The sequence below is a fragment of the Prionailurus viverrinus genome, chromosome A1 (assembly GCF_022837055.1).
Source record: "Prionailurus viverrinus isolate Anna chromosome A1, UM_Priviv_1.0, whole genome shotgun sequence".
NCBI classification, from domain to species: Eukaryota; Metazoa; Chordata; class Mammalia; order Carnivora; family Felidae; genus Prionailurus; species Prionailurus viverrinus.
In genome coordinates this window covers 58,390,975-58,411,393 of record NC_062561.1, presented here as the reverse complement: position 1 = coordinate 58,411,393, position 20,419 = coordinate 58,390,975, and the positions used below count along the sequence as shown (strand labels likewise).

At 32.6% G+C, this 20,419-nt stretch overlaps 1 long non-coding RNA gene across 1 annotated transcript in view; it reads left to right on the top strand.

The window, feature by feature from the left end:
- Positions 1-20,419, top strand: part of LOC125175575 (uncharacterized) — a 136,509-nt gene that overhangs the window by 58,128 nt on the left and 57,962 nt on the right. Inside the window, exons 2-3 of the long non-coding RNA XR_007155882.1 lie at positions 10,593-10,709; positions 17,790-17,937. This is a non-coding gene — a long non-coding RNA (uncharacterized LOC125175575). The remainder of the gene's footprint in view (positions 1-10,592; positions 10,710-17,789; positions 17,938-20,419) is intronic.

Here is a 20,419-nt window from a genome sequence, read left to right as displayed (position 1 = left end):
TTTATTTCCATCTTAGAGAATAAAGGTACCATTTCTCCATCACTTAAAATGTTTGATGTAGGTGTGTTATTAAGTTTCTTTTGTTAAGAACTTTTTTTATCCTTAGTTCACTGAAGGATTTTTGCTTTACATTCTCTCTGATGTTATATAATTTTACATTTGTATTTTTTGCCAGTTCAATCAGTTTCAAATAGTATATCACTGTGGTTTAATTACTGATTATATAGATTGTTACTAGTTACTAAAATGCCAACATGATTCTTATTCTTTCTAATAATGGTCTATGATTTTGTCTATCTATATACTTGTTTGTCTTTTTTTCCTTTATTCTTCAGGGTACTATATATAATCTTTTGCTATTATTTTGTTACCTACATGTTTTCCACATGTCTTCTCTCAGTTTGTGGCTTACTTTATACACATTCTGTGTTATCTCCTGAACAATAGTTCTTAGAGTTTAAGGTAAATTTTATTTCAATATTTTATTACTATTTCAACTTTCTGTTTTGTTAAAGTACTAACCCCCTCTAGCAAGGACATGAAGAAGATATTTTGAATTTTCTTCAAAATGTTTTACATTATGTTGTGTATATTTTTGCTTTTAAACTTTCTAGAAATGATTTTGTGTATGGTGTAATGTTGAAATCAAATTTTATTTGTGCTCACAGAAAGATTTTTAGCAGTGCTGTCGTTTTGTTTGGTTTGGTTTGGTTTGGTTTGGTTTGGTTTTATGTATGCAGACTAACTCCACCAAAGAGTTACTCCCACATACACACTTAATGTTTGTATTAGTTGGCCTATTATGCAGCCACACTAGAAATCAGATTCCTGCTCAGTGGTATGGCAGGTCATGTTGGTTAAAACAGAACCACTAGCTTATGAGCCTGGTCAGCCTTAGGCAATGAACCGTCTTGTCTGAATCAAATCAAACAGGAAATGAGAGGGTAATAGACAGATAAATTATTTCTCCTTTTCTGCTTTCAGTTAACTACTCAATGCAATTTTTCCATGAAGCCAGTCCATATGACCACATAGAAATATCTGTTACAGAAACAGCTGTGTTTCCATAGAGCTTAATGTGAAGCAATAACCAGAGGGTAATGCTTCATTATGTATTTCTTCCTATCTTTTCCTGTCTCACATCCCTATTGTCTTACTCTTACTCTCTTAGGATTGTACCTTTCAAAAAATGTCTTGACATTTAGTCTATGTGTAAGGTTTATTCTTTTAGGAATTCATGCTCAGAAAATTGCTAGTAGGGTCTGTTTCAGAAAACAAGCCCTCAAATTGGAATTTCAGAATTGGATTCCTACCTCACCTCAGATGATAATGAATCCACTGATGATGGTGTTTGAGATGACAGTAGCTTTTGGAAATTGTCACCCCATAATTACTTATCTTTATGCTATTATCAGTTGAGATGAAGCTAGGAAGAGGGGAAAACATTGAGGAATTGATTCAGTATTTCATCAGTATGAGACAACAAAAACAATTACTGTGCAAGAAGATTGCTGCCTTTGATTGGTATTGGAAACCTTGCAAAAAATGTATTAGGCTCAGAGTAGTTATTCGCCAACCTGGTGAGTGATTTTAAGCCAGAGGACCTCCATGGCAACTCTAAATTAGACTTACCTCTTCTGGTCATATGATTGACAGTGCTGAAAAAACTGCCCTTGGGTCTTGTAGGAGCTCCAAAGGGAATATTAAATGTGGAATACTGACTAGATTTCTATTACTTAATAAAGGACTGATAAGTAAGACAGACATGAGCAAACATATTTGTAACCTCAAATTGGTAAGCCACCACCATTACAACAGTGCCATTCTGAGTTATAAAATTGAATATAAAACAGGAAAATTATACAATTATATATGAAAATTTTCATTAATTTATCGAGTACAGAATTACTTTAGCAGATGGCATATATCTGTTAGGAAAAGTTATAATGATGATTTATAACAGGTGTATGTAGTGTTATATTGTACTTTTTACTCAAGGATACTGTATGGATCCCTATAGAGTATGACTAGAAAATGAATCCAGGGTAGAGCTTTTGTATTGTAGTGACTCAAATTAGGGCACTTTTTACCAGATCTGTGGGTGTGTTTTTCTCTTTTAATTACACAATCCTAATTGTATAATTATATGACTTGCACCCACTTATATTTGTGGAACCAACGCTAGTTACCACAAAGTACTTTTGCAGATCATTCTATGCTGCCCAGGAACTGTGAGGGTTACCTCTGGCAGTCTGGAACTAATACTAGAATTCTGGCACACCAATCATCTTACCATCCACACTGAAATCAGATAGCATGTCTCATTAACAGTATTTACCACCCACATCTCTGGTTCTTAGAAAACAGCCCAAAGAATATTTTTATGCTTGCTCTCTCCTCACTGAAGCATTTCTCAGTGCCTGCTAAAATGATTGTTTTGTTTTTGTTTTTACCTCATCAGGGAATATGTCTAAATGGTAGAGGAGCACAGCAAGCAGTATAAGATTCCCTTACAACATTCCTATGTTCGACACACTTGGGATTTTACCTTTCCATTTCGGCAAGGAATTTTTGGAATTTCAACTTCATTTTCTGTAGAATCCCACTGAGTCAGGTTATGATGAACTCTTACTGAGAAATCAATTACAACTACGTTTGTGGCAGCACACCAAATTCAAAATCTCTGGTAAATGCACTCATATTTATAAGTTTAGCATATAGAAAAGTATGTTTCTCATATCCTTGTCTAGCACCATAGGGGTACATTTTCATACATATACCTAAGTTTTCTTCAGAGGTGTAATTGTAAAAGTTGCATTATTTTGTCTTATAAGATTCCACATCTCAAATTTGATTTTATAGTTGGTCTTGTGGAATATGATATGATTCTGGATTTGTGGATATTATAAAGTCATAATTTATACATGTACATGTATATGCATATACATATATTCATGTAGTATGTATTATACAAATTTGTATCTATAGATAAATAGTATATATTTATATAGCCAGCTAATGACACTGAGTGCTTAGACAATGTACAGCATTATATTGTGACCAGGAATAGAGATACCAAAATTTAAGAATAATAATTGTAATAATCATTATCATCACAAAAATTGAACAGCAGCAACTGAAACAAAGGAAGGTTTTCCCTGGAGAACTTGTATAATGCTGTGCTGTGTAACATAATCTTTACTTTGCCATGATAAGGGAAGTAAATAAAGATAAGCAAACAAAGAATGATATTACATATATATTACAGAGTAGGATGATACTAGAAGCAGATTAGATGTTTATATAATATATATTATATAATATATACATACACACACACACACATTTTTTTTTAATGTGGCTGCAGGAGAGGAAATATACGTTGGAAATATGTGAAAACTGTGTTTGAAAAGAAGGATGAGATGAATTTGGTGTTTGAGATACTTTACTTTAACAGTAGTATAAAAAATATATTAAAGGAATGTCCCAGGGCTCAAGTATGCATTCAGAATACAGTTGATATAACATTTTAAGGTATATATTTCATCACCTGTTGAAAGTGACTGCTACCTTTCAGTTTCAAAATCGAAAGTGATTGCATGACATATTATGTATTACCCCAAAGTAGAAAAAATAAATCTTGGGGTGCGTGAGTGGGTCAGTCGGTTAAGCGTCTGACTTCGACTTAGGTCATGATCTCGTGGTCAGTGGGTTCTAACCCTGCGTTAGGGTCTATGCTGACAGCTCACAGCCTTGAGCCTGCTTCACATTCTGTGTCTCCCTCTCTCTCTGCCCCTCCCTTGCTTGTGCTCTGTCTCTCTCTATCTCTCAAGAATAAATAAACATTAAAAAAATTTTTAAAAAGAAAAAAGAAAAAAGAAATTCTGATTATAAATCGTGTTTTTAATTTTAACTCAAAACTGAACAGTCATTAGCAAATTTTTTCTTCAATGAGTTCAACATTTGAATTTTTATTATTAGTTGGCATAACTTTCATTTTAATGTCTATTTTGTTTTAAAATGCCTTCCTGTGGTATAAGCCCCATTGGTTCTGATGGAAAAGTTCAGCTTTCAAACCATGTATCCTGAAGCAAACAATATTTTTTCTAGTCTTTAGAGAAAATAAGCAAACATAAATTAAGGGCAGAGACTGTGTCTTTGCAGTGTCCTTTTTTTGTGTGGTGTTCAATGTATTATAGATTGTTGATGAATATTAAATCATCATGATGACAAAATCCTAAACGGTCTCATTCTTTAAATCACCAAACTATGAAATTTTATCATTTACACATGATGTTAAAATGGCTGAGAAAAAAAGAGAAAAACTTTGTATTTCCTCAGGTCATTTTGAAAAAGCAAAACAATTGGCATACATGACAGCCTCCCATCTATCTGTGTGTTTAATAAAGCCAAATGTGATGAAGACTAATGTACCATACTGATGTTTGCAGGATTTCATTAACGTATTTCCAAGACCATCATAACTCACTCACCTCTGTTGAGTTTATGAGCCATGGGTTTTGCTCCAGCACATAAAATCAGCTTGCCTAACACAATGCAGGGACTAATAATATCAAAGATGACACTTCCTCACATTTTGAAGCAAGGTGACTCATTTATTTCCCCCTCCCCAGTGTAATAGGACAATGGAGTCATTTAAATTAGAACTGAAATTAAGAACTTATACAAAGTCACTAAGTGATAGTAAGTTATCTTTCATAATAAAAGTCTCGTATTCTTAAATCACAAAATTCAGAGTGCTATAGCAAAGCAATACAATTTATCAGATTAATATCCATAAAATTTCCTGTTATATAAATTATTACTCTCTATTCCTACTGCTGTCTGGAATAAATATTTTTAAAATCCTCAAGAAGCTTTAATAACATGCTAATAATAAATGGATACATTTACTCATTTATTATACCCCAAATGATAATATAAACGGAATTTAAGGAAGACATTTATCAAATATATAGCATTCATCTGCTTTTATTATTATGTTAAATCAAATATAGAACTATAGGATATTTTCATAGACTGTCTATTTCACTCTAGTCCACCGCCTTTGGTGATTCTATTAGATTTGTATTGCTGCGGTTCTCATAAAAAATAAAATGATCAAGTGTGTTTGTAGCTGTAAACCACTTAAATAAAAAAGCAAATGAATAAACTAAAAAGTAATGACTGCAAGATCTGGCTTCTGTCTACTCTGTTCTCTTGTAATCGCCTTCTCTCTGATGCCTCCCTATATCCCATTTGCTCCTCTCTTGCCTCACTAGTCTTCTTTTGCTTCATTATGTCAAATTCATTCTCTCTCAGATCTAATATCCTTTCTTCCCATTGTGTTTGGAAAGCTTAAATGCAGTTTTTGCGTGGCTGCTTCCTTGTGATCTTATAGGTCTCAAATTTTAAAATTCTGATGTAGATGAGAAAAAAGGAATCTCTTGTTTACTCAAATACTAGAATTAGGTCAGTGTGTTTTAATGGATTTTAGCCTAAATAACGTGTAATAATACAAGGAATTTTTTTTTAATTATGAGGCAGCAGTTCAAGTCCAGTGTTACTACGTAAAAGCTGTGCAACATTGTCATATTGGATAAATTATTGAATCAGTTGAAACCTTTTATTTCACCTATATAAATGTGATGCTTATACTTACACTACAAAACAAAAACTCCTGGACAGGTCTCTGATATTAAATGTATGAATTTACAGAGATGTTCAACCTAGGATTTTCCCCCTCCAATATCCATGGTAGTCTCCAAAAATGCTCATATTGTCAAAAGGTGGGGTAGAACAGAAGATTCCATTTAACCCTATAGGCAAGCAGTCCAAAGCCTTGCAAAACACAAAAGCAGGTTAGGCATTTTTGTAAAATGTCCATATTTTAAATTCCAATGATATATTAAAATGATTTAAATTTCCTGATACATCTGTGTCTAATCTATAATATTCAAATAAATGCACGTATAAATGATACACATTTTATGTAATTATTTTACACAAAAGCACACAAGGAAGGAATATAGTAGATGTATTAGTATGAGCAATACGGCAAATTATTAAAAAAAAACAAATATCCAAGAAAATTAAAAAAAAAAAAGGACATACTTTCTTTAGACCTGTATGTATCAGGACGTTTATTCTCTAGTGAAGAGGTAATATGGCCACTTCTTTACAAATTGCCTTTGGTTCTTGTGCTTACCCTAATTGTGAAGTTAACCTAATATAGTTCAGTACAATCTATTTGTGTTTATTTTCAAATAAGCTTTTTCCTCTCTCACTTAAGATTTAACTCTAAAGGATTTTTTTTTACTTTTTAAAAAATATTTATGATTTATTTTTGAGAGAGAGGGAGAAAGACAGAGCATGAGCAGGGGAGGGGAAGAGAGAGAGGGAAACACAGAATCCAAAGCAGGCTCCAGGCTCCAAGCCGTCAGAGCCTGATGTGGGGCTCGAACCCACGAACCATGAGATCATGACCTGATCTGAAGTCAGGCACTTAACAGACTGACTGAGCCAGCCAGGTGCCCCTATTTTTTGCTTTTTTTAAGCAGGTCACGTAACTCAGAATATCATAAATAAGAAAAAAGAGAAAGCAAAATATATAAAATTGACAGCATAATTTAAAGTAATGTGCAAAGCTAAAGAATAAATAGAAATGAAAGAATATGAGTAACAAGACCATAGCCCAAATACCAATTTCCTAAATATATTAGAATTATTAAAAATCAATAATAAAAGGAACAACAGTTGATTTACAATGGGCAAAATAAATGAACAGGCTACCAGCAAAAGAGAGAAAAATGGCAATGCGCTCAACACATCTCATAATTTAATGAATTATAGTTTATAGTAATAATGAGATAAATGTTTCTACTTGCCAATTTCCAAAACAAACCAAGTTTTATAAGGCAAAACATAGGGAATTGTGGTGTGAAAACCAGAACATTCATAGAGTGGGCATTAACATATTGAGCAACTACTTTGGGAGACAATTTGACAATACTGGGCAGTTTCAGCCAAGAAACATTTTTTGAGTATCGCTTTGTTCCAAATACTTTTCTAAGCCAAGAAATTACATGAGAAAAAAACTCATAAACCTTCCAAATCTCATGTATATTATGTTGCAGATATATGACATAGTCAACAAACAAATTAATGGGTCAAAAATGTATTTGGTCAGATGGTGATATGTGCTATGGAGAAACATAAATCAAGGAAAGGGGTACTAAATGTAGAGTTACATGGGTTGCCACTGTGAAAGTGACATTTGATCAAAGGTTTAGAAGATATCAGGAAGGAAAACATGAGTGTTTGAAGGCAGAGCCTTGGTAAAGACTCTGTCTACATATTTTTTAGGAAGAACAAGAATTCGATTGTGTTCTAGAAGATAAAATAAAAGGAAGAATGTTAGGTAAGGAGTAGAGAAAAAAAAATAGACATGAAAGTAGATTGTGTATACCTAAAAAGCCTTTGACAGTTAGTCTGAGATAGAAAGATATTGTAAGGATTTGAGATAATTGTCTTCATCTGATTTAGGTATTGATTTGGGTTCAAGTGCTGATTTTGTCTCGTTGGACTTCTGTATTTGAATACATTATTAAACTTTTCCCTCTAAATTACCCTTTTCTCTTTTGAAAAAGTGGAACTAATCACCAGAGCCATCTTATACCTATTCACACTGCATTCATAATTGTACCCTCATAATAGTACTTACTCCATGTAGAAATATGAGGATTTGAGTAATAATTTTTATAACTTGTATAATAATTTATATAATTTTTAGGGGAATAAATAAGATAATATGTAAACCAGATTAGCTCATTCTTTGGAACTAAACCTAATAAATATATAAAAGGCATTATTTTTAACTTCTATCTGAAGAGAATGCAGGACTTTTTTTTTTTAATTGGGGAAGTAAATAGACAACATGTGAGGCACATACCTCTTTTAAGACAATGGAGTGCTCTATTTTAATAAAATGCTGTATGTGAGTGTGATTAGAATTATTTTTATTTTTAAATGTTATTATGATTGTTAAACCTGGAAGTATCTAGCTGTAATTTGGAGATAAAATAGAATACTCTCATTTCGTTGTATCATTAATATACTATAAGAATTGTTACTGGAGCATTTGCCCCTCAGTCAGCAGAGGACAGGAAAACTTCATGTGGCTTTCCAATTTGAATTAGGAAATAAATCGAATTAATTTCTCTAGCCATTAACCTTCCACATGAACTTACTGAGCTTTAGTGGATCCTTGATTGGTAGCTATTAAAATACAATATAATTAGCAGTATCCTAATTATATCAAACTCATTTAAAGAAATGATTTTCTTTTTCTTTCCATCCCATAGAGAGAAACCAAAATCACACATTTTTATTTGGCAACTAAAAAAACTACAAAAATAATTAAAAAGAGCACTTCCTTATGGATTAATTAAGTGGTGTATATAATTTATTATTTTTATATAATTCATAAAGTCATTTTCATATAGTTAATGTCTATTTCGTGATTTAATTGTGGAAAACAGAAAAGTACAAATTATGTGTATATACATACAATGCAACACATATATATGCATAAATTACTCATGGAAAGTTATAAATTAGTTGGTAAAATAATTAATAATCTTTCAAAGTAACAATTAGCATTATATTTATTAAAAAACAAGAAAGTGATACCAATCAGTGCTCCAGTAGTATTGTATGGGGAGAAATCACTTCTAACTAACAAGAGAAGTCAAATTTTCTCATTCTAAAATGGATTTGAGACAGATTTTACAGATTTAATGAATAGCTAAGACATGTTTAGAATTTAGAGGAAACCGTTTTTTTTAAAGAAGAAATAGACTTCTAAGTAGACAAGTTAAGCAAAGATAGATATAAGAGCAAGAATATATAAAGATTATTTGAAAGCAGTGATTTTGAACTAAAGTTTTTATCCATAGAAATAAACATTACCTGTATTCATGTAGTCAACAAGTAATTACTGATGTGATCAGAAATTTTCTATGCCCCTAAAATACACTCTTGTACAAAGATTTCTGCCCTCCAGGAGTTGACATTCCAAAAGGAAATGTTAGAGAATAATCAATAAACATAATAAATAGTAAATAAAATGGTGTTATAAAGAGAAAGTTGATATAGGAAAAAGGAAAACAAAACTAAGATCTTTAGGGACGCCTGGGTGGCTCAGTCATTTAAGCGTCCAGCTCTTGATTTCGGCTCAGGTCATGATCTCACGGTTCATGAATTTGAGCCCCGCATCGGGTTCTGTGCTGACAGTGCAGAGTTTGCTTGGGGTTCTCTCTCCCTCTCTGTCTGTCTCTCTCTGCCCTTCCCATGTACTCTCTTTCTCTCTCCCACTCAAAATAAATAAATAAAGTTAAAAAAAAAAAAAAAACTAGAATCTTTATTATTGATACTCTGTTCTCTACATTATTTAGAAAACATATTAGTTTTATAATAACTTAAATTGATGTCTTGAAGGAAATGAAGAGTTTGCCATGGGGATAATGAGGGAGAGTATATAGGCCTGAAAAAGCAGATACTATAATTTCCCTAAGTGGGATGCATGTCTGATGTATTTGGGAAACAGAAAAGAGAGTAGTATAGCTGAAACAATTGGAGAGATAATAGAGAATAAGGTCAGAGAAGTGATCAGATCTTGGAGGAATTCATAGGCCATTTTAAAGGCCATACAGGGGCGCCTGGGCGGCGCAGTCGGTTAAGCGTCCGACTTCAGCCAGGTCACGATCTCGCGGTCCGTGAGTTCGAGCCCCGTGTCGGGCTCTGGGCTGATGGCTCAGAGCCTGGAGCCTGTTTCCGATTCTGTGTCTCCCTCTCTCGCTGCCCCTCCCCCGTTCATGCTCTGTCTCTCTCTGTCCCAAAAATAAATAAAAAACGTTGAAAAAAAAAAAGGCCATACAAGGGCCTTAAAGATCAGTTCGTTCAATCTCCTATAATTAACTGCTTAGTAAACTGAGGCCCAGAGAGAATACATGAATTCCTGATCTTAAAGAATTTTCTTTTCCAGTACAGCTCACAACAATGCAGTTCATCTGCATTCATCAAACATCAGTGGCGTATGTATACTGCATTAGTAGATACAGTAATAAAGTGGAAAATAAAATCATAAAACAAGGCACCTATGATTCCACTTTGTAAGTTCTTTAATGGTGTGAATACCATAGTGGAGAAACAACGGAAGGATACATCCAGAGGCAGTAAGGAGAAGTTGATTGTGTAGGGAGGAAGGGCTCCAAATAAGCACAGAAATCTTGAGGAATCTTAAAGTATATGGAGACAAGTGTACACAAGATAAAATATTCTAATGGTAGTGGAAATGTGCATGTATACAACACAGACAGAAGAGGAAGATTTTTGAAAAATTACAATATATAGACAAAGATGGGGACAAAATGGAAGAAGAGTAATGTAAGAAATCTGGAGAAGTAAGAAAGGATGAGATTGTGAATGGTGTTATTGTCTATTAAAAGTCATGAGACTTATTTGATGGTTAAAGGAGAGCCATGAAATACAAAGACTTATGTTCTACGAATATAATTATTATGGTCCTGCAGGGAATCCTGTAGAAGGAAGCCAATTTGAAAGAAGACAAATTTGGATGTTATTGAAATAATGGAAGAAAAATACTGATCTAATGGGTGAAGAGGAGGCCTTGGATCCAGGAACATTTGGTAAGTATTAGGAATACAATGTGGTGGATTACTAAATGGTGTGGGTGAAAAAAGATGGCAGGGAGCGATTTACAGACAGGCTATAATGATGGTGACTTTGCTGAAAGAAACCGTGCAACAATAGGAGTTTGACTCTGCTTCCTGCAGGTATCGGAGCTCCATCAGCTCTCATTTGTTATCTACTAATAACTATGAGGGTTTCACCTGTATCTCTTCTATCTGAATTTAAATTTATTTTTTGTCTTCTGCCCTGGTTAGTTATTTCCCTCTCTTGGTTTCAAGTTAGTTAAAGAAATATCTAAACTATTTTTCTAACATTTGAGCTGACATCTGTGTGTGTGTGTGTGTGTGTGTGTGTGTAGAATGGAGGTAGAAACTTAGTTCAACTCACTGACAAGATATGACATCCAGCAAAAATATAAAAACTCTCTTTCCAAAATTTTACTAAACAGACTTTTTACATAGGACACTGCCATTGTTCCAAACAGGAATAGGAACAGTGAGGGAAAAATAGGAAATAAAAAGATCAGAGAAAGTGAATACAATTATCGCTAAGTCTAGTATATCTGTGATATAATTTCATCTCATCATTTTAGCAGCTAGATGAAAGATGGAAAGTATGTGATCAGCTGGTAGGGGAAAAGGTTTTATTACTGTACACATTTTTATGAAATATTAGTAAATTTTGATTTAAATGGCATCAGGTTTTCTGCCCATTTCTTCACTGGATTGTTTGTTTTTCGGGCATGGGGTTTGGTGAGTTCTTAATAGATTTTGGATACTAGCCCTTTGTCTCATATGTCATTTGCAAATATCTTTTCCCATTCTGTTGGTTGCCTTTTAGTTTTGTTGATTGTTTCCTTTGCAGTACAGAAGCTTTTTATCTTCATGAGTTCCCAATAGTTCATTTTTGCTTTTAATTCCCTTGCTTCTCTAAAGAAGAAATCCAGATGGCCACGAGGCACATGAAAAGATGCTCAACGCCACTCCTCATCAGGGAAATACAAATCCAAACCACACTGAGATACCACCTCACGTCAGTCAGAGTGGCTAAAATAAACAAATAAGGAGACTATAGATGCTGGAGAGGATGTGGAGAAACGGGAACCCTCTTGCACTGTTGGTGGGAATGCAAACTGGTGTGGCCCCTCTGGAAAACAGGGTGGAGGTTCCTCAGAAAATTAAAAATAGATCTACCCTATGACCCAGCAATAGCACTGCTAGGAATTTACCCAAGCGATACAGGAGTGCTGATGCATAGGGACACTTGTACCCCAATGTTTATAGCAACACTTTCAACAATAGCCAAATAATGGAAAAAGCCTAAATGTCCATCAACTGATGAATGGATAAAGAAATTGTGGTTTATATACACAATGGAATACTACTTGGCAATGAGAAAGAATGAAATATGGCCTTTTGTAGAAATGTGGATGGAACTGGAGAGGGTTATGCTAAGTGAAATAAGTCATACAAAGAAAGACAGATACCATATGTTTTCACTCTTATGTGGATCTTGAGAAACTTAACAGAAGACCATGGGGGAGGGGAAGGAAAAGAAAAGTTACAGAGGGAGGGAGCCAAACCATAAGAGACTCTTAAAAACTGAGAATAAACTGAGGGTTGATGGGGGATGGGAGGGAGGAGAAAGTGGGTGATGGGCATTGAGGAGGACACCTGTTGAGAGGAGCACTGGGTGTTGTATGGAAACCAATTTGACAATAAATTTCATATTAAATTAAAAAAATAAAATAAATAAAATGGCATCAGGTTCGTAGTACTTGGAGCTTCTTCAAGTTTACATGAAAATCCCTGGAAAAAAAGAAAAATAGTCACAGCATTCATGAAGTTAAAGACCAGTGTATAACTTGGATCATGTTCTAAGAGCACTCTCCACTAATGGTAATTTTACTGAGATTAGGTAGATTTACCATGTTTTTCTTTAAATCATTTCATAACGGAACTCTTAACCTTGAAACTAGCAACCTGATTTCACTTCAAGGTAAATTAATTGCTTCCATTTTTGTGCTGATGTATAGATGCTTTATATGTCTGTTAGCAATTGCTTAATTCTGCTCTGCAATAGAATAGGTTTGGGTAGTATTTATCTCACAAATGAACACCTTGAAGTTGAGAAAGCATGTGTTACTCATCTATGTATTTTCTGCAGTGTTCATAAGGCACTTTTTGATTATTCAATTATTGAATGAAATTTTATCAGAATGGCATTATAATATAGAGCAATTAAATAGTGTTTTGTTGTATGTTGCCTCAGTGACCTGGAAACTACTTCATGTAATAGAATGAAATAATATAGGCATGATTTGAAACTACATTTTCGTTAACTGGTTGGTTCATTATCCTGACACTTATAAGCTGTGTTTTACATAGCTATCTTAGCTCATAACTTATCACATAGTATTTTCCCATAGGTTTAAAGAAAGAAGTATTTTTCTCTAAATTTAACTCACAAAAGATAATACATATTTTTTAATTGCTTATCAGCTATATCTAGTTAAGATAAGTCTAGAGTATAAGGTATATACATAATTATTCTTTGATCAAGTACATTACCTAGTATTTAATTATGATAATTCTTCTGATAAAAAAGGAAAGAAAGAAAGAAAGAAACCCATGTATATAGGACTGAAAGCATTTACTTGCATTCCATGAATTTTATTCCAAAATTTTAAATTTATAATTAGCTTAATTTCTGAAACATAAAATATATTAGTATTTTGTAGAATTTTTGGTGAATTTTTAATCTAAAGTTTAATATAAATGTGTGTTTAGTATACTGATAAAGAGATCTATAAAATATTTGATAGACATATACCACTTATATCTCAGGAATCCTTTCTTAAAAAGAAATATAAGACAGGTATATTTTAGTGGAGGAATTTACTAGTCAATGATAAACTTAAAAAAGTATATCTTTTTAGTTATGACAAAAGTTTACAGAGAACTAAATTGTGTATGATTTTCTTATGAGAGAGTATACCTATATTGATACCATTTCCAATACTGATATATATACTTATTAATAGATATAGGTATGTAATTGTTAATTAAAAACCACTAATATTATCATTTAAATTCAATTATTTTAGGATAAAGATAATTGAATAACAAACTATCTTCATTAAATATTCTTAAATTTAGGAAGTAATTTCATATGATTATTTTATGACACATTAAATAAGTTTTATATATATATATATATATATATATATATATATATTATACTATAAGACAGGTGTTGCTATCTGATTTTTCACCCTCTCTAATTGAGGGTGTGTGATTTTCTCAAGGTTCTATTATACCTAAGTGATAGAGATAGTAGCTGAGTTATGATGTCAAAATGCCATAACTATTTAACTATTATATAAATTTGTCATAAAGAGAGTATATTTAGATATAAATGTAATACTTTCTATTATACTTAAATTTCTGCATTACTTCCTCCCTTAGAAAACAAAAGCTTCACTGTTACGCTTTCCATCATAATTCCAATCCTATTACTCTTGGAATAGAGAGAAAAAGTTATATGGGCACCTGGGTGGCTCAGTTGGTTAGGTGTCAGACTCTTGATTTCAGTTCAAGTCATGATCTCTCTGTCATGAGATCGAGCCCCAGGTGGGTTTCCATGCTGAGTGTGGAGCCTGCTTAAGATTCTCTCTCTCTCTCTCTCTCTCTCTCTCTCTCTCTCTCTCTCCCCCTCTCTCTCTCCCTCTGCCCCTCTCCCCAGATTTCATGCTGTCTCTGTCTCTAAAAAATTTAGAAAAAAAAGAAATAGAAAGTTACATATGAATATTTATTCAGGAGATTTTTTTGTATGTTGTCTAATTTAAATTTCATCACAATTCTGAAATGCATATGATTTCATTTTTAAATTTAAAGACCAGGAAATGTTGGTTAAATAACTCAAGTTTACAAGAGTATTAATGAACAATACCAATACTCCAAATTAGGTCTGACTCAAAACCCCACAATTTTCTAGTATGTACACAAAAATTAAAAAGTACTATTGATATTCTCATCTCATAAATTCAAAATCAACAAAGCCATAACATACTTGATTTGGGACATGTAGTTGATTAATTAAATAATTTTTGAAAGTATGTTGTCTACCAACATAATAAATTATGTACGATAAAGGAAGCTTTCATTTATCAGTGTTTTCCATAAATTCATGAAATTATTCATAATCTTTGTACTACACCAGAAACCAAAGATGCATTGTATTTGTGAGTAGTGTATATACATGTAACTTTCCCCTTAATTATTTAAATTATTTCTTCAATTGCTTGATTATTTCTTGAATTATTTCTTTAATCTACTCAGTTAGCTACTAAAGGTTTCCTGCTTTCAAGTACTTCATTTTATGTTATGGAGTATAAAAATATACAGGCATATAATTTATTCAACATGTTATTAAGTGCAAGTTTTTCGTAACATGCAATAATGACAACAAAAGATCTTAATGTTAAGTAATTTAATGCAACAGTAATATTGGGCTTTTTTTCCCAATAACTAAGAATGTACAAATAATTTTTAACCATGATGCAATCAACCATCTATGAAAGATGGCAAAAGTATTTTTTTTTTCTAGTGTAGAATATAAACTAGATGTGGGTTCAGAGAGCTGGACTCTGACACCAATATCACCTCTCCAATCATAAGTATTTCAAAAGACTATCACATAACTTTTATGTATTCTCATGGCTTTTATTGGAAAAATTTTTAAAATTTCTTTCTGGGCACATTTTGGATCTTCGTAATGATGTTACATAACTGGATAATTCAACATAAAACTACGAAACTTCACTATGCAGTATAGTACAGTTTTTTTTTTAATCTCTGTCGACTTTATGTTATGATAAATTATCTAATTAACAGAAAATAAAATATTAAATTAAATGAATTCTTTCTGCTTTGGTGACTAAGTTAATTCAAAATCAGTGTCTTCCATTGATTTACTCAAATCTGTGAGCATCCACATTTACCTCTATCTATATATGAAATTATTTGTTAAAAGCTACTAGAAAAAGAGGGGTGGGTAAAACTCTTGTTTTATCTATTAATATTTCCTCTAAGATTCTTCTTTATTTTTTTTAAATTTTTTAATGTTTTATTTATTTTCAAGACAGAGACAGAGCATGAGTGGGGATGGGCAGAGAGAGAGAGGGAGACACAGAATCTGAAACAGGCTCCAGGCTCTAAGCTAGGAGCACAGAGCCCGACGCGGGGCTCAAACTCATGAACTGTTGGATCATGACCTGAGCCGAAGTTGGACGCTTAACCAACTGAACTACCCAGGCACCCCAGATTCTTCTTTAAACTAACTTACATCAATGGATAATAGACCATGTGCCTTCTTATCCAAACATGTCTGATTTCTAATATTCCTTTGATTTATATTATTTCTTCAGTAAGATTGAAGATGTTTTTGTAAAAACTTGGGTAATTAATTTATCTGTCCCTCAGTTACTCATACAATTTTTATAGCACTCATCAAGATGCAATTTATCTTTTATTTTAATATACTGCTACTAAGGTCTTTCCCATAGGAACTTTGTTTCATTCAGGGGTGTTTTCTTTCTGTATGGTAAAAAGAATGTGGTAGAAATTTAACAAGTGAGACTCAGAGCATTTTGCAAGACTTTCCAGGTATCAATATATTTCATCATATTTTCAGGCCACTGGGCAGCTACTCTGTCATATAATGGGTTTCAAATACTGGGTTCCAAATATATGACCATTTTATAAGTTATATCCAACGCCTATGCATGTCTCAAACATGCCAACAATGTTTTGGTTGCATTGATTTCTTTTTGGGAAAAGAAGTATTTAAAAAGTCAGCCTCACTAGCTGAGACAATACATATGCCCTCCACCGTTAATGATTATGACTGTCAATGTACTCTACATAATCTGAATTCTGAAGCTATGTTAGTTTTTGGAATTTCAATTGATTGATTAATTGAATTAAAATGAATTCATTTAAAAATAATTATTAGTTAGGAGATAAACTATAAACAGTTCAAATATAGGAAGATAATAAGGAACTGAAGACCAAAATAAGCCTAGATTTTTTATTACTTTGTGCTTTTTCAGTTTTATGTTTTATTATCTATTATGTGTACATATTAAATATATACATTTATGTATATTACGTATATCCAGTTTTAAAATTTTCTATTGATATCATTATGTGTTTTTAAAATCAACTAAAAGTATCATAGAAAATATGGAATCATATGATTTGAATCTAGCAGATAAAAAGAATATTGCTCTTTATTGAATCTGTATTTTACTGTGATGACTATAGTTTCAAAATTATAATGAAGTTTCAAAAGTGAAAAGATACCGTGATCAGGGATATTTCCCTCCTATTTCAAATTCTATTTATTTTTTTTATTAAAGTGTCAAAATTTTATTAAAGTGTCAAAAACCCTGGCATCTTATTCATCCTCTATTTTGACTTTTTAGTTTTCCAGTTTTAGCAATTCACATTATATGACAGATACGGTGAATTGTAAAGCAAAATCTCCTTAGTAATAATAGTAGCTAATCAAACAATTTAGTGTTATTATCTGTTTTTTATATTTAGAAAATCCTTACCAAAGGTTGTTTATATTTTTTCAAAATCAGAAGAATGGTAAAATGATACATTTCAATTTGAAAACAATACACTTTAAAGTGGTATCTTGCCCTATTTGATAAATCTATGTTAATTGGAAGCAAATATGTGTCAGGAATTTATCATACAGTCCATGTTTATGTGGCTTATTTCTTTTTAAGAATAATAAGCTATTTTTTTATGAATGCATTTCTGCTATTATTCATACCTATGTTTCTATTCTTTCCCATCTTTCGAAATACCTCAAATCTGTAATAAGTAATTTTGCAACACAATTTTACTAAAATTTTTAAATAAAGAAAACATGCACACAGCATGTTTTACCAAATGCAAAGTGATTAAATTTCATAATATCAATGAGAAATTTGAAAATCCACATCACCTTAACACCTATTCCTGGTACCCACAACTATTGAAAACTTACTTATTTTATTTCAGCAAAAAGTTCCATTTTATTGCTCTTCTGTTGTCATGGTTTCTGCCGTCTGGATTATCACCCTATGATCTCAATACTTCATACTTCTTGAAAACCTCTGAAACCAGAAGATGAACAGCAAGGACTCACAAGGCCAACATCTCCAGTGTTGTAAGTAGTTTCCAGCTTGCATCACTCTCTTCTCTGCTCTAGCTTTTTTCTTCTCCAAATCTAATTTTTCCTTCTGCTCCATGCTTTCAATATCACTCTGTATTGGCTCCTTATATTCACTCTATTATAGTAAAATATAACCACCTTTTCAATGATTATTAAATGAATGACCGCCAAGTGTGATGCACTGTTCTGAACTTGTGGGATACAGTAAGTAGGGCAAATAAAATTCCTACTCCATGGGGCTTATACTCTTGTCACAACTGAATTTAATTACCTGGTAAATTTCGATGCATTGCAAAGCTTACTAAAATATGTAGTTACAGATTTTATTTTTTTTTAATTTTTAATGTTTATTTATACTGAGAGACAGAGTGTGAGTAAGGGAGGGACAGAGAGAGAGGAAGAGAGAGAAAATCCCAAGCAGGTTCCATGCTGTCAACACAGAGCCCAGCACAGGGCTTGATCTTACAAACTGTGAGATCATGACCTGAGCCGAAATTAAGGGTTGGATTCTTAACCAACTGAGTCCCCCTGGCACCCTACAGATTTTATTTTACAACATTTAATAAAATTTACCAAAATGTAAGCAATTGGCTAGGTACTAAAAACATGCATATGGAAAACGTATTTCTTTGCATTTAAATATTTAATAATGTACTGTAAAGATGATAAAGTGTGATAAAATAGTAGAATATTTATGAATTTGGATATTCTAGATTCAAATGCTATGCTTGAATCCAAGCTCTGCTACTAATTGGCTTTTGAGACAATTTACTGAACCCGCATTCATGATCATAATATTGACAATAATAATGAGAATGATGATAGTAATAATGGGATTAAACTCATAGGATTGCTGTGAAGATTAAATAGCACAATAAAAGCTTTGCATATGGTCTGGCACAGAATACCTACCCAGTGAATATATTTTTGTTGGAATAATATTGTTAGTGTGCTATGCTATAGTATTATATTTTACAGTGCTATAATATATATGTAAAATGGTCTAGAAGCATCAATGATCTATTAACTTATTTCTGTCCAGGCAAGAAAGGTCACATTTAATAAGTGAATTTAACATCAAAACATTTTCTTTCTGAACCTCAGTTTCTTCGTACATAAAATGGCAATAATTTTTGTATCATAATTAGTAAAGGGAATAAATAAAATGAGCCACATTAAAGTGGAATGTGAATTCCAAGCACAACATAAATACACAATGTTATTAATATACTACATCAAACTTATTAGAAAAAAACAAGGGCCATTTGAAGGTGAATTACCTAAAAATCTAATGTTTGGTATACCATTTAGGTCTCTGCAGTTAAATTATAATACATGCATGCCTCATTTTATTGTTTTTATTTTTATTTATTTATTTTTTGATACCTATTTTTTTTTTATTTTCTTTAAATCCAAGACAGTTAACATATGACGTAATGATGCTTTCAGGAGTAGAATTTTGTGATTCATCACTAAATATAACACCCAGTGCTCATCCCAGCAAGTGCCCCCCTCAATACCCATTACCCATTTAACCCATCCTCCCACCCAATGCCCCTCTAGGAGCCCTCAGTTTGTTCTCTGCATTTAAGCATCTCTTATGGTTTACCTCCCTCTCTGTTTTTATCTTACTTTTTCTTCCCTTCCCTTATGTTCATCTGTTTTGTTTCTTAAATTCCACATATGAATAAAATCATATGACATTTGTCTTTCTCTAACTGACTTATTTCACTTAGCGTAATACATTCTAGTTCCATCCATGTTGTTGCAAATGGCAAGATCTCATTATTTTTTATTGGTGAGTAGTATTCCATTGTATACCCATACCACATCTTCTTTATCCATTTATCAGTCGCTGGACATTTGGGCTTGTTCCATAATTTGGCTATTATTAATACCACTGCTATTAACAATGGGGATGTATGACCCCCTTTGAATCAGCATTTTTGCATCCATTGGATAAATACTTAGCAGTGAAATTGCTGGGTCATAGGGTAGCTCTATTTTTAATTTTTTGAGCAACCTTCATACTTTTCTCCAGAGTGGTTGCGTCACTCAAGAGTGGTTTGCATTCCCACCAACAGTGCAGAAATGTTCCCTTTTCTCCAGCTCCTTGCCAACATTTGTTATTTCCTGAGCTGTTAATTTTAGCCATTCTGACTATGTGAGGTAGTATCTCATTGTGGTTTTGATTTGCATTTCCCTGATGATGAGTGATGTTGAACATCTTTTCATGTGTTTGTTAGTTATCCGGATGTCTTCTTCAGAAAAGTGTCACTGGATTGTTTGTTTTTTGGGTGTTGAGTTTAATAAATTCTTTATAGATTTTGTATACTAAAGCTTTATATGATATATCATTTGCAAATATTTTCTCCCATTCTGTCAGTTGCCTTTTAGTTTTGTTGATTATTTCCTTCACTGTGCAGAATTTTTTATCTCAATGAGGTCACAATAGTCCATTTTTGCTGTTGTCTTC